Genomic DNA, 14,404 nt, shown 5'->3' with positions numbered 1-14,404 from the left:
GTGTTTTCTAAATTCCATCACACACTTACACGTGAAAAGTGAGCGTGAGGGCCCTCGGTGCGCCTGCTTGCTGTTGTTGCTCACACATAACCGTTCGAAAGGGGAGGGGGGCACGCTGCTTCCAAATAGTGCACATTTCATTCATAATGGTTGTTCATTTCATTCATAATGATGTAGGATGTTGATACTGGTTTTTTTTGATAGTGCAAAAATACTGATGAAAGATAGACAAGAAAGGTCACAGCCATCAGGTCCTCAGTTTAGAAAAAAGAAGAGGAGAAACGAGCAAAAGATGCAGGTAAGCAGATGTGTCTTTAGATAATGGCAGGTATTATGTATGACATGTATCCTGAAACAAGATAGCATTCATTAATAGGGACTGGGAAAACTTCTGTTTACCTTTGTTAGCCACTTGATATGATAGCAAACAGTAGACAGACAGTAGACACTGATGTGGCTTATGAATCTTTTGGACCATGTTCAGCACAGTATTAATTGATTGATTGATTGATCATAGTTTATTCATCCCGAGGGAAATTGGGTTAAGGCTGCCAGTCGTGCCAGCGCCTTCTTACCCTTCCGACCATACATACAGTGGGGCAAAAAAGTATTTAGTCAGCCACCGATTGTGCAAGTTCCCCCACCTAAAATGATGACAGAGGTCAGTAATTTGCACCAGAGGTACACTTCAACTGTGAGAGACAGAATGTGAAAAAAAAATCCATGAATTCACATGGTAGGATTTGTAAAGAATTTATTCGTAAATCAGGGTGGAAAATAAGTATTTGGTCAATAACAAAAATACAACTCAATACTTTGTAACATAACCTTTGTTGGCAATAACAGAGGTCAAACGTTTACTATAGGTCTTTACCAGGTTTGCACACACAGTAGCTGGTACTTTGGCCCATTCCTCCATGCAGATCTTCTCGAGAGCAGTGATGTTTTGGGGCTGTCCCCGAGCAACACGGACTTTCAACTCCCGCCACAGATTTTCTATGGGGTTGAGGTCTGGAGACTGGCTAGGCCACTCCAGGACTTTCAAATGCTTCTTACGGAGCCACTCCTTTGTTGCCCGGGCGGTGTGTTTTGGATCATTGTCATGTTGGAAGACCCAGCCTCGTTTCATCTTCAAAGTTCTCACTGATGGAAGGAGGTTTTGGCTCAAAATCTCACGATACATGGCCCCATTCATTCTGTCCTTAACACGGATCAGTCGTCCTGTCCCCTTGGCAGAAAAACAGCCCCATAGCATGATGTTTCCACCCCCATGCTTCACAGTAGGTATGGTGTTCTTGGGATGCAACTCAGTATTCTTCGTCCTCCAAACACGACGAGTTGAGTTTATACCAAAAAGTTCTACTTTGGCTTCATCTGACCACATGACATTCTCCCAATCCTCTGCTGTATCATCCATGTGCTCTCTGGCAAACTTCAGACGGGCCTGGACGTGCACTGGCTTCAGCAGCAGAACACGTCTGGCACTGCGGGATTTGATTCCCTGCCGTTGTAGTGTGTTACTGATGGTGACCTTTGTTACTTTGGTCCCAGCTCTCTGCAGGTCATTCACCAGGTCCCCCCGTGTGGTTCTGGGATCTTTGCTCACCGTTCTCATGATCATTTTGACCCCACGGAATGAGATCTTGCGTGGAGCCCCAGATCGTGGGAGATTATCAGTGGTCTTGTATGTCTTCCATTTTCTGATGAATGCTCCCACAGTTGATTTTTTCACACCAAGCTGCTTGCCTATTGTAGATTCACTCTTCCCAGTCTGGTGCAGGTCTACAATACTTTTCCTGGTGTCCTTCGAAAGCTCTTTGGTCTTGGCCATGGCGGAGTTTGGAGTCTGACTGTTTGAGGCTGTGGACAGGTGTCTTTTATACAGATGATGAGTTCAAACAGGTGCCATTCATACAGGTAACGAGTGGGGGACAGAAAAGTGTCTTACAGAAGACGTTACAGGTCTGTGAGAGCCAGAGATTTTCCATGTTTGAGGTGACCAAATACTTATTTTCCACCCTGATTTACGAATAAATTCTTTACAAATCCTACCATGTGAATTCATGGATTTTTTTTTCACATTCTGTCTCTCACAGTTGAAGTGTACCTCTGGTGCAAATTACTGACCTCTGTCATCATTTTAAGTGGGGGAACTTGCACAATCGGTGGCTGACTAAATACTTTTTTTGCCCCACTGTACATTACACAAACATCACATGGGGAAGACAAGTCAGAGGGGTATAACATGGAAAAAGCACAACATGAGGAAAGATAAGGAGAAAAGATAAGGAGGAAAGATAAGGAGAAAAAAATAACTCCCCCCAGACTGTTATCAACATTACGCTCCGTGATGTTGTCATTCTTGTGCTCAAAGAGCCGATTCTGAGAACTCAAGACCGCAGTGAGCTTCTCCAAGATGTGATCCAGTTTGCGCTCAGAGGTCTTATTCTGAGTATTCACGGCAGCTGTAAGCTTCTCCAAGATCTTATCCGTGCTGCACTCAATGAGCCCATTTTGAGAACTCACACCTCGTCCCATCATTTCAATCCCAGTGGGCAGCCTTGTGGGGGTTTGAACAGCCGGTTCGGCTTCCTTAATTCTTCGATAAGCCAGGGCCAGGCCAGCTCCGATCAGCAAGAACCCTGTTATCATGGTTCCGAATAGGTAGATATCTTCAGTGCTCACCCGAGAACAGACTTCTCGTTGAGAAAAGGGTGTCAATTGCATTCAGAGACCAGTTTGTCAAATCCATAATTCTCTTTTAGGTTTTAGAGAACAGACTGTGAGAGAGTGTTCCAGGGAAAAGTAATACAAAAAACACGAGACTACACAAGGACACAAGAGGCTAAGCAGGGAAGCTAAGGGAGAGGAGGAGAGGAGAAAAGTGCGACCGCCTTCGTCAAGAGCAAGATCTTCTCAAGATTAATTAGCCATTAATTGGAAGAACTGTATTGTTGATTTGTCTGCTATTTCAATGTATGATGAATCATAATGGCTCTTTGTTAGCCATTTCCATAATCTCTCTCTCTCACTATATAAAATATGTATCTGGTTAAATTCAGTATGGTTCCGACAACAGTTTACACAATAAAATATGTTAATGTGGGGGGTGAGGAACCATTGCGGGGGGTGGGGGGTATGAATAAAGAAAAAAGAACACTTGGACACTGCTAGCATAATGGATGCTAAACAAAAGATGAAGCATTACCAAATATGTTTCCAACAAGATATAACAAGAATAGAAAGTATAATGAAGCATATCTTGCCTTTGGCTTCACCTGCACAACGGTGGTGCCAAGGTAGGTTTCCCCAGTAGAATTTGTTTCTCCTGTGTTGGGAGCACACGCTGGGCTGTTCAAATCACGGACAAACAGTATCCAACAGTCTTGATTTTTAGTTCACAAACGCTTCTTATAATAACTAACTACTCCTGAAATTTTGGACATGTTAGCTCTAGGGGTGGGTTTTGATAATTGATTTATCGATTAAAATCGATTCAGACTTGGATAACGTGATATCGATTCATTAAAATCCTGCATCGATTTTTTAATATAAATTTATTTTGCCCAGAACGCCAGAATCTCAGGTTAAACCTCACAAAATTTAAACAACCACCAAACAGCTAAAACAGTAAATGAGAGCAGGTACTGTACATGGATTCTGCACAAAGACGTAAACACAAAGCACAGACCCGCCGATGGATCAGAATCAGTGAGATGTCGCCTTTCTCATCCGACGGCACGGACACGGTCAGGGCTGAAAGCCGACAGTTCGCTGATTCTGATGTTTCGGCGGGTCCGCGCTTTGTGTTCACGCCCCTTTTGCGCTGATTCTAAAGCTGTTAGTTTGATCTCTCTCCAAACAATATTGACCGAACCAGCAGCAAAAGAAGATCCAAACTAAGCTTCACATAAACTGTCAGCCGGTGATCAGCTGATGACGGGGCCGGGTTTAAAAGAGAGACGTCACCCACCTGTTCGCCGCTCAGACATCGTTCTCTTCATGTCAGGAGCTCCGAAACCTTGCCGACGTCAGTCGCCGCCTGATTCACCAACTGTGAGTGTTTTTCCTCTCGACTCTTTTTCTCATCCCTGCTCCGCTCGCTCTCCGTCTGTAACACCAGTTCCGAAGCTCCGCTTCGTGCACTGATCGTTTCTAGAATAACTGCGTGTCTGTTCCAACCCACCGCTAGCCTTCGCCGCGTTTGGGTCTAGCCAGGCACGGGCACGCCGAATTACTGTGTGTAATCCGCCCAACCGTGACAGGATGTCTGAGCCGCATATAGACCCAGCGGAATTCGAACGGCTGAAAGCCGAAGTATTATATCTTCGTGGTGTGGTAGATCGGATGAGCACAAAGATGGAGTCTCTCACCAAAAACTGTCCTCCAGCTTTCCTCTTCCGTCACCTCGCTGCAACGTCAGCTAGCGCCGGTGAGCGCTGAACCCCGGATGCCCTGTTTGTGGAGGAGTTAAAAAAGACTTTTGTTCCCCCGAGCAGTGAAGTGGAGTCACAGCTGCTTCATTTACGCCAAGGCACTTTGCCAGGGCATTTACGCCAGGGCACTTTGCCTCCCAATTCCGTACCCTGGCCGCTAAGCTACAATGGGGAGATGCTTCTCTGCGCTCCATCTTTCTGGATGGACTGGCTGATTACATCCGAGATGAGATGGCCGGCCGTGAGGCCCCAAAGTCTTTGGATGAGGCCGTGGACCTTGCCCTGAAGATCGACCAACGAGTGATGTCACGGCCACGCCACACCCCTTGGGCCTTCAAACTCTTCCAGCCTCAGAGGGCCATGTCTTCGCAGCCTCCTCCCCCCTCTGGAGGAGCTGCTGCTAGCCCAAGCAGTACATCCACCGAGGAGCCCATGCAGCTGGGTAGGCTCCCAAAAGAGGTGAAAGCGAGACGCTGGCGTGAGGGCCTCTGCGCCTACTGTGGATCAGCCCAACACCGTCGTCCCCAGTGCCCACTACGTCCGGGGAAACGACGATGCCAGGTAGACTGCGGGGGAGTCTCACCTGGCCCTTGACACTCCTCTGAACCCTCGCGTTTTCTGTTACCACTACTATTTCACCTGAAACACCGACAGTTCTCATCTGAAGCCCTCCTGGACACCGGAGCCGCTGAGAACTTCATCGACCAAGAACTAGCATCCCGACTTCGCATTCCGTTAACCCCTGTTGATCGATTCCTCCCGGTGACCTCAGTAGATGGGCGACCCCTCCAACCCTAGCTGATCCAGTTCCAGACCCAGCCGGTTTGCATGTCTATCGGGGATCACCAGGAGGAGATCCGGTTTCTAGTAGTCTCGGCCACGTCCTCTCCTCTCATCCTTGGATACCCCTGGTTCCGTCAACATGACCCCTACGTCTCCTGGTCTTCAGGGCTTTATCCACCCTTCTACCTCTCCTGCTGCTGCTGGGTTCTTCTTTGTCAAGAGCGCCTACAATTTGGTGCGCGTCAGGGAAGGGGACGAATGGAAGACGGCCTTCATCACCCCTAACAGGCACTGGGAGTACCTGGTGATGCCCTTCGACCTCTGCAACAGCCCTGCTGTCTTCCAACATCTGATCAACGATGTCTTGCGGGATATGCTAGGCCGGTGGGTGTTTGCTTATCTAGACGACATCTTGATCTACTCCCGCACCGAAGTGGACCATATTCGCCACGTGAGGGCCGTGCTGAGCAGGCTGCTCGAGTACCAGCTGTTCTGCAAACTGGAGAAGTGTGCTTTCCATCAGTGGTCCACCACCTTCCTAGGCTTCACCATCTCCTTCGAGGGCCTGACCACGGAGCCGCAAAAGGTCCAAGCCGTGACCCAGTGGCCTCAGCCCTCCAGCCTTAAGCAACTACAGAGCTTCCTGGGCTTTGCAGATTTCCATCGGCGCTTTATCCGTAATTTCAGCGCCGTTGTCGCCCCACTGACTTCCCTCACCAAACCAGCTAACCTGCCTAAACCCTTCTGCCTCTCCCCTGGTGCAAAACAGGCATTCCGAGACCTCATCCACCGGTTCACTACGGCCCCCGTCCTGCTCCACCCTGATCCTGCCAGAGATTTCGTGGTGGAGGTCGATGCCTCCGATGTTGGCGCTGGTGCCGTCCTTTCTCAACACGGCCCGGATGGAAAACTGCACCCATGCTGCTATTTCTCAAGGAAGTTCTCTCCCACGCAGCAACACTACGGTGTCGGCGACCGAGAACTCCTGGCCATTAAGTGGGCCTTAGAAGAGTGGTGGCATTGGCTCCTGGGAGCGAAAAACCCATTTCTGATCTGGACTGACCATCAGAACTTGATCCATATTCGTTCTGCCAAGCAGCTCAACCCAAGGCAGGCTCGTTGGGCCTTGTTCTTTGAGCCTTACAACTTCCACCTCGCCTACCGCCCTGGTTCCAAGAACGCTAAGGCAGACGCTCTCTCCAGGCAGTTCGCCCAGGACGGCCTCACGTCAGACCCGAGTCCTATCCTACCTTTTCATTGCTTCGCTGCCCCCCTTCAGTGGCCCCTGGAGGACTCCATCCGGGATGCCCTGACCGCCGAACCGCCTCTGCCTGACACCCCTGCTGGGAGGCTCTACAGTGGGGCAAAAAAGTATTTAGTCAGCCACCAATTGTGCAAGTTCCCCCACCTAAAATGATGACAGAGGTCAGTAATTTGCACCAGAGGTACACTTCAACTGTGAGAGACAGAATGTGAAAAAAAAAAATCCATGAATCCACATGGTAGGATTTGTAAAGAATTTATTCGTAAATCAGGGTGGAAAATAAGTATTTGGTCAATAACAAAGACACAACTCAATACTTTGTAACATAACCTTTGTTGGCAATAACAGAGGTCAAACGTTTACTATAGGTCTTTACCAGGTTTGCACACACAGTAGCTGGTATTTTGGCCCATTCCTCCATGCAGATCTTCTCGAGAGCAGTGATGTTTTGGGGCTGTCGCCGAGCAACACGGACTTTCAACTCCCACCACAGATCTTCTATGGGGTTGAGGTCTGGAGACTGGCTATGTCATGGTCCTGGGCCATGTTGGCCCAGCGTTCTTAGTTTCCTTGTATGTTTGTATTTTATTCCATGCTTCCCCTGCCCATTATGTCTAAGTTCTCCCCGTGCTCTCTCTTCCCCCTGTGTACCCTCTATGTATTTATGAGCCCTCGTCCCCTTTCGTGTTTATTCCATGTCTCCCCTGCCTGTTACGTTGGGGTTCTACTCGTGCTCTCTCTCCTCCTGTACTTCCTGTTTCACCTCTCCCGTCAGTGTTCAGTTCACCCCGCCCTGTCTCGTTATGATTATCAGTGTCACCTGTGTTCCCCGTGTGTTCCCACTTCCCTCGTTAACCCTCTGTGTATTTCTGTCTGCGTCTCCCTCTGTTCAGTGTGACGTCGTCCCTCATGCCGTGTGTGGATCTCCCTGTGTCTCTCTGTGAGTTCTTAGTTTGTGGTTTCCCAGTTTAGTTTAGTTTGTATATTTGTTCTGCCAGCGAATAAAGCTGAGTTTTGAGTTCATTCCCTCGTGCCTGTGAGTCCTGCGTTTTGGGTCCTACTCCTGCCTGCCGCACAGCGATTCATGACAGTACGACGTCACCAGTAATGGATCCAGCGGACTCACCGTGGAAGCGCAGCTCCCGTTTTGACGGGACTCGGCTAGTGCTTGGAGGGCCTCCGTGCTGCCGCTCCTCACTAGCTGCTTACCCTTCGGTCCACTCACCTGCTTCCTCTCCGCGGACGCCCAGGTCTCGCAGAAAACGCTCCAGCCGGTCCCGGGAGGATTACTACGAGCCTGCAAGCAATCAGCTCACGCCTGCACAAGCCTTCTACAAGATGTTAGGGATTATTATCGTGCCGCCCGACTCACCCAGCGTTTCCACTTCACAGCAGGAGCCTGGGACTCTTCTCGACCAACCGCCTAGGGTGAGTGACAAAGTCCCCCTACGTTCGCCTTCTGTGTCGAGGGATAAACGTACCGTTTCCCCCAAGGCCGCTAACGTCGGCTTCATGAACTCTAGATCTTCTGTTTCTCCTGTTCCAGAAAACGACAGTATTTATTTTGAGAGCGATCGTTTCCACTGTAGTTCAAAAGACTGTGCTTCTGATGCTCCTTCGGACCCAGGAGTTAAGACTGTTTCATCTGGAACTGTTTATTCTGGAGCTATGTTTATTCAGTCAGCTGCCCGTCCGCTTTCAGCTCAGTCCCCTGCTCAGCAGCCGTCTGTAGCTCAGTCTCCAGTGTCACCTGCTCAGCAGCCACCTGTAGCTCAGTGTCCTGTGTTTCCTGCTCAGAAGCCGTCTGTAGCCCAGACACCAACTCCACCACCACCATTTTCGCCCCAAGCTCTGTTAGCCGCCCGGCCCGAAGCTCTGTTAGCCGCCCGGCCCGAAGCTCTGTTAGCCGCCCGGCCCGAAGCTCTGTTAGCCGCCCGGCCCGAAGCTCAGTCGCCACCTCCACCACATTCAGCCTCGCTTCCCATAGCACAGTCACATCCACAGCCTGACTTACTACAAACCTTATTTCAATCCTTAGCCCAGTCAATAGCTCAGTTGGTAGAGGAATCATCAGCCTTATCGTCAGCTCAGTTAGCTCCCTCGCAGCCACCCTCAGCTCAGTTAGCTCCCTCGCAGCCACCCTCAGCTCAGTTAGCTCCCTCGCAGCCACCCTCAGCTCAGTCTCCAGTGTCCCCCTCAGTTCAGTCTCCAGTGTCCCCCTCAGTTCAGTCTCCAGTGTCCCCAGTGCGGTCTCCAGTGTCCCCAGTGCGGTCTCCAGTGTCCCCAGTGCGGTCTCCAGTGTCCCCAGTGCAGCCTCCTTTAGCACAGTCACCCACTCAACCACCAGCACCACAACCGTCACTACCTCTAGTTCGTTCCCCTGTGAAGTCATTAACTCCACTACCTACTCCACTCTCACCACCACCGTTACTACAGACAGCAGCTCAGGTCCCCGTGTGTCCAGCAGCTCAGGTCCCCGTGTGTCCAGCAGCTCAGGTCCCCGTGTGTCCAGCAGCTCAGGTCCCACCTGAACCCTTGGCCCTGTTCCCCGTAGCAGTGCGGTTTTCTAGCCAGCTTAACGTTGAGCCCGGGGCCCCAATTCTCTCTGGCTCTACATCAGCTCTTGCTGGAAGCTCGGATGAGCTCATCCAGGACTCCGCGGCCCCCACGCCGCCATCTACCTCGTCCGCTGGGGGTTCCAGTGAGCCCGGCCAGCACCTCCCTGTCTCCGCTGGAGGGTCCGAGGGGCCCGTTCAGCCTCCTGTCTCCGCTGGAGGGTCCGAGGGGCCCGTTCAGCCTCCTGTCTCCGCTGGAGGGTCCGAGGGGCCCGTTCAGCCTCCTGTCTCCGCTGGAGGGTCCGAGGGGCCCGTTCAGCCTCCTGTCTCCGCTGGAGGGTCCGAGGGGCCCGTCCAGCCTCACGCCGCATCAGCTGGAGGGCCCGAGGAGCCTGTCCAGCCGCCATCTGCGACCGCTTCTGCTACGCCTGGGCCAGCCTCTACCTGTGCTTCTGCAGCTCCGCCTGGCCCGGCCTCAGCCTCTGCAGCTCCGCCTGGCCCGGCCTCAGCCTCTGCAGCTCCGCCTGGCCCGGCCTCAGCCTCTGCAGCTCCGCCTGGCCCGGCCTCAGCCTCTGCAGCTCCGCCTGGCCCGGCCTCAGCCTCTGCAACCTCGCCTGGCCCGGCCTCAGCCTCTGCAACCTCGCCTGGTCCGGCCTCCGAGTCTTCGTCCTCGTCTGGTCCGGCCTCAGAGCCTTCGTCTGTGGCAGCCTCCTCGGAGCCTTCGTCTGCTGCAGCCTCCTCGGAGCCTTCGTCTGCTGCAGCCTCCTCGGAGCCTTCGTCTGCTGCAGCCTCTTCGGAGCCTTCGTCTGCTGCAGCCTCTTCGGAGCCTTCGTCTGCTGCAGCCTCCTCATCAGCTGCTTCGTCTGGTCCAGCCTCCTCATCAGCTGCTTCGTCTGGTCCAGCCTCCTCATCAGCTGCTTCGTCTGGTCCAGCCTCCTCATCAGCTGCTTCGTCTGGTCCAGCCTCCTCATCAGCTGCCTCGTCTGGTCCAGCCTCCGCCTCGTCTGGTCCAGCCTCCGCCTCGTCTGGTCCAGCTTCCGCCTCGTCTGGTCCTGTGCCCACCAGGCCATGGCCAGCACGCCTGAGACTGGAGGGCCGCCGCTGCCTTCCGCGCGGTCGGCCCCCTGAACTGCTCCGTCGTCTCCTTCGCCGCCGCCGCTGCCTTCCGCGCGGTCGGCCTCCTGAACTGCTCCGTCGTCTCCTTCGCCGCCGCCGCTGCCTTCCGCGCGGTCGGCCTCCTGAACTGCTCCGTCGTCTCCTTCGCCGCCGCCGCTGCCTTGCGCACGGCCGGCCTCCTGTACTGTTTCCGCATCGCCGCCGTTGCCTTGCGCACGGCCGGCCTCCTGTACTGTTTCCGCATCGCCGCCGTTGCCTTGCGCACGGTCGGCCTCCTGAACTGTTTCCGCGTCGCCGCCGTTGCCTTGCGCACGGTCGGCCCCCTGAACTGGTTCCGCGTCTCCGCCGTTGCCTTCCGCACGGTCGGCCCCCTGAACTGGTTCCACGTCTCCGCCGTTGCCTTCCGCATGGTCGGCCCCCTGAACTGCTCTGTGTTTGGGTTGTTTTCTTGGGCTCCGGTGTTTGCTGTGCTCCTCTTTTGTTTTCTGTTCCGGGCCCTCCGTCCTGGGCCCCCGCCGCCCGCCCTGGGTTGTTTTCTGTTTGGTTTTGTTTTTCTGTGTTTGGGCTGTCTGGAGCCAGCCCTTGAGGGGGGGGTACTGTCATGGTCCTGGGCCATGTTGGCCCAGCGTTCTTAGTTTCCTTGTATGTTTGTATTTTATTCCATGCTTCCCCTGCCCATTATGTCTAAGTTCTCCCCGTGCTCTCTCTTCCCCCTGTGTACCCTCTATGTATTTATGAGCCCTCGTCCCCTTTCGTGTTTATTCCATGTCTCCCCTGCCTGTTACGTTGGGGTTCTACTCGTGCTCTCTCTCCTCCTGTACTTCCTGTTTCACCTCTCCCGTCAGTGTTCAGTTCACCCCGCCCTGTCTCGTTATGATTATCAGTGTCACCTGTGTTCCCCGTGTGTTCCCACTTCCCTCGTTAACCCTCTGTGTATTTCTGTCTGCGTCTCCCTCTGTTCAGTGTGACGTCGTCCCTCATGCCGTGTGTGGATCTCCCTGTGTCTCTCTGTGAGTTCTTAGTTTGTGGTTTCCCAGTTTAGTTTAGTTTGTATATTTGTTCTGCCAGCGAATAAAGCTGAGTTTTGAGTTCATTCCCTCGTGCCTGTGAGTCCTGCGTTTTGGGTCCTACTCCTGCCTGCCGCACAGCGATTCATGACAGGCTAGGCCACTCCAGGACTTTCAAATGCTTCTTACAGAGCCACTCCTTTGTTGCCCGGGCGGTGTGTTTTGGATCATTGTCATGTTGGAAGACCCAGCCTCGTTTCATCTTCAAAGTTCTCACTGATGGAAGGAGGTTTTGGCTCAAAATCTCACGATACATGGCCCCATTCATTCTGTCCTTAACACGGATCAGTCGTCCTGTCCCCTTGGCAGAAAAACAGCCCCATAGCATGATGTTTCCACCCCCATGCTTCACAGTAGGTATGGTGTTCTTGGGATGCAACTCAGTATTCTTCGTCCTCCAAACACGACGAGTTGAGTTTATACCAAAAAGTTCTACTTTGGTTTCATCTGACCACATGACATTCTCCCAATCCTCTGCTGTATCATCCATGTGCTCTCTGGCAAACTTCAGACGGGCCTGGACATGCACTGGCTTCAGCAGCGGAACACGTCTGGCACTGCTGGATTTGATTCCCTGCCGTTGTAGTGTGTTACTGATGGTGACCTTTGTTACTTTGGTCCCAGCTCTCTGCAGGTCATTCACCAGGTCCCCCCGTGTGGTTCTGGGATCTTTGCTCACCGTTCTCATGATCATTTTGACCCCACGGGATGAGATCTTGCGTGGAGCCCCAGATCGAGGGAGATTATCAGTGGTCTTGTATGTCTTCCATTTTCTGATGATTGCTCCCACAGTTGATTTTTTTCACACCAAGCTGCTTGCCTATTGTAGATTCACTCTTCCCAGTCTGGTGCAGGTCTACAATACTTTTCCTGGTGTCCTTCAAAAGCTCTTTGGACTTGGCCATGGCGGAGTTTGGAGTCTGACTGTTTGAGGCTGTGGACAGGTGTCTTTTATACAGATGATGAGTTCAAACAGGTGCCATTCATACAGGTAACGAGTGGGGGACAGAAAAGCTTCTTACAGAAGACGTTACAGGTCTGTGAGAGCCAGAGATTTTCCTTGTTTGAGGTGGCCAAATACTTATTTTCCACCCTGATTTACGAATAAATTCTTTACAAATCCTACCATGTGGATTCATGGATTTTTTTTTCACATTCTGTCTCTCACAGTTGAAGTGTACCTCTGGTGCAAATTACTGACCTCTGTCATCATTTTAAGTGGGGGAACTTGCACAATCGGTGACTGACTAAATACTTTTTTGCCCCACTGTATGTACCATCCCGGTGCCATCAGGAGGCCTTGCTCTGGGCTCACTCCTCCCCGCTCTCTGGTCACCCGGGGCCGGACAGGACCCTCCAACTCCTCCGTCGTACCTTCTGGTGGCCCTCCATGACTAGAGACGTCCGTGAGTTCGTTTCCGCCTGCGACACCTGTGCTCGGGCCAAGTCTACCTCTCAGCCTCCCGCTGGCGACCTTCGCCCTCTCCCTGTGCCGGGACGTCCCTGGTCCCATGTCGGCCTCGACTTCGTTACCGCCTCCCATCCGTGGATGGTCTTGACACCATCCTCACCTTTGTAGACCGGCCTCCCTTCCGCTGAACGGACGGCCGAGCTCTTCTTGGACCACGTCCTCCGGCTTCACGGGTTCCCCAAGGACATAGTCTTGGACAGGGGGCCCCAGTTCACTGCCAGGTTCTGGAAAGCCTTTTGCCACCTGATCGGTGAGTCTCCCAGCCTCTCGTCCGGCTATCACCCTCAGACTAACGGGCAGGTTGAACGGACCAATCAACAGCTGGGGCGCTTCCTGAGGTGCTTTGTCTCTGCCCAACCGTCGCTTTGGCCTCGTTACCTGTTGTGGGCTGAGCTGTCTCATAACCTTCACGTCTCTTCTGCCACCGGTCTCTCGCCCTTTGAGGTCTGCCATGGTTTTCATCCTCCTATCTTCAGCCATCAGGAGGCGGAGGTCAACGTGCCTGCTGCTGAACGGATGGTCCGTCGCTGTCGTCAGGCCTGGATCAAGGCGCAGGCTGCCATTTCCCGAGCCAACGCTCTGTACACCAAGCAGCATCGTCGCCGCCACCGCCCGGGTCATCCTTTTCAGCCGAGGGATCGCGTCTGGCTCTCCACGAGGCACCTGCGGCTCCGCACGGAGTCCAAGAAGCTCGCTCCCCGGTTCGTTGGCCCGTACGAGCTCACTGCCCGGCTCAACCCCGTGACTTATCGTCTCCGGCTTCCACCCGCCTTGAAGGTCCATCCGGTTTTTCACGTCTCGCAGCTTAAACGGCGCATTACTTCTCCGCTGGCGCCCCCGGCCCCGCCCCCGCCCAGGTTCGTCGATGGGGGCCCTGTCTACACTGTCCGGCGGATCTTGGACTCTCGTCCCCGGGGTCGCGGGGTCCAGTATTTGGTGGACTGGGCTGGCTACGGTCCGGAGGAGCGCTCCTGGGTGCCGTCCCGCTTCGTCTTGGATCCCTCCCTCATCTCGGATTTTCGTCGCCGCTGTCCTGGACCGTCGGGTGCCGGTCTTCGGGGGGGGGGGGTCCTGTCAGCCGGTGATCAGCTGATGACGGGGCCGGGTTTAAAAGAGAGACGTCACCCACCTGTTCGCCGCTCAGACATTGTTCTCTTCATGTCAGGAGCTCCGAAACCTTGCCGACGTCAGTCGCCGCCTGATTCACCAACTGTGAGTGTTTTTCCTCTCGACTCTTTTTCTCATCCCGGCTCCGCTCGCTCTCCGTCTGTAACGCCAGTTCCGAAGCTCCGCTTCGTGCACTGATCGTTTCTAGAATAACTGCGTGTCTGTTCCAACCCACCGCTAGCCTTTGCCGCGTTTGGGTCTAGCCAGCACGCCACACGGGCACGCCGAATTACTGTGTGTAATCCGCCCGACCGTGACATAAACATCGTCATGAATTCCCTCTGACTTTTACTGTTTTTCTTCCACCACAATAAAATCACACTTCATGCACAGCTCTCTCTCTCTTTCTCTCTCTCTCTCTTCAAGAACAGTTTCCCGTCTAAAAATCAGTTTTCTGCATTATTCGCTTGCTTGTTACGCACAAGTCTACCGTTGTTTACAGCGCTGTCGGCCGCTGTTTTTTTTTTCTTCCTTTTACTTACTAAAAGAAAACCTAATTTCTGCTGTTCAATCGGCTTCTGAACAAATTTAAACTTGACTAAAAT

This window comes from Astatotilapia calliptera, chromosome 16 (genome assembly GCF_900246225.1).
Source record: "Astatotilapia calliptera chromosome 16, fAstCal1.2, whole genome shotgun sequence".
NCBI classification, from domain to species: domain Eukaryota; kingdom Metazoa; phylum Chordata; class Actinopteri; order Cichliformes; family Cichlidae; genus Astatotilapia; species Astatotilapia calliptera.
This window is presented reverse-complemented; position numbering follows the sequence as displayed.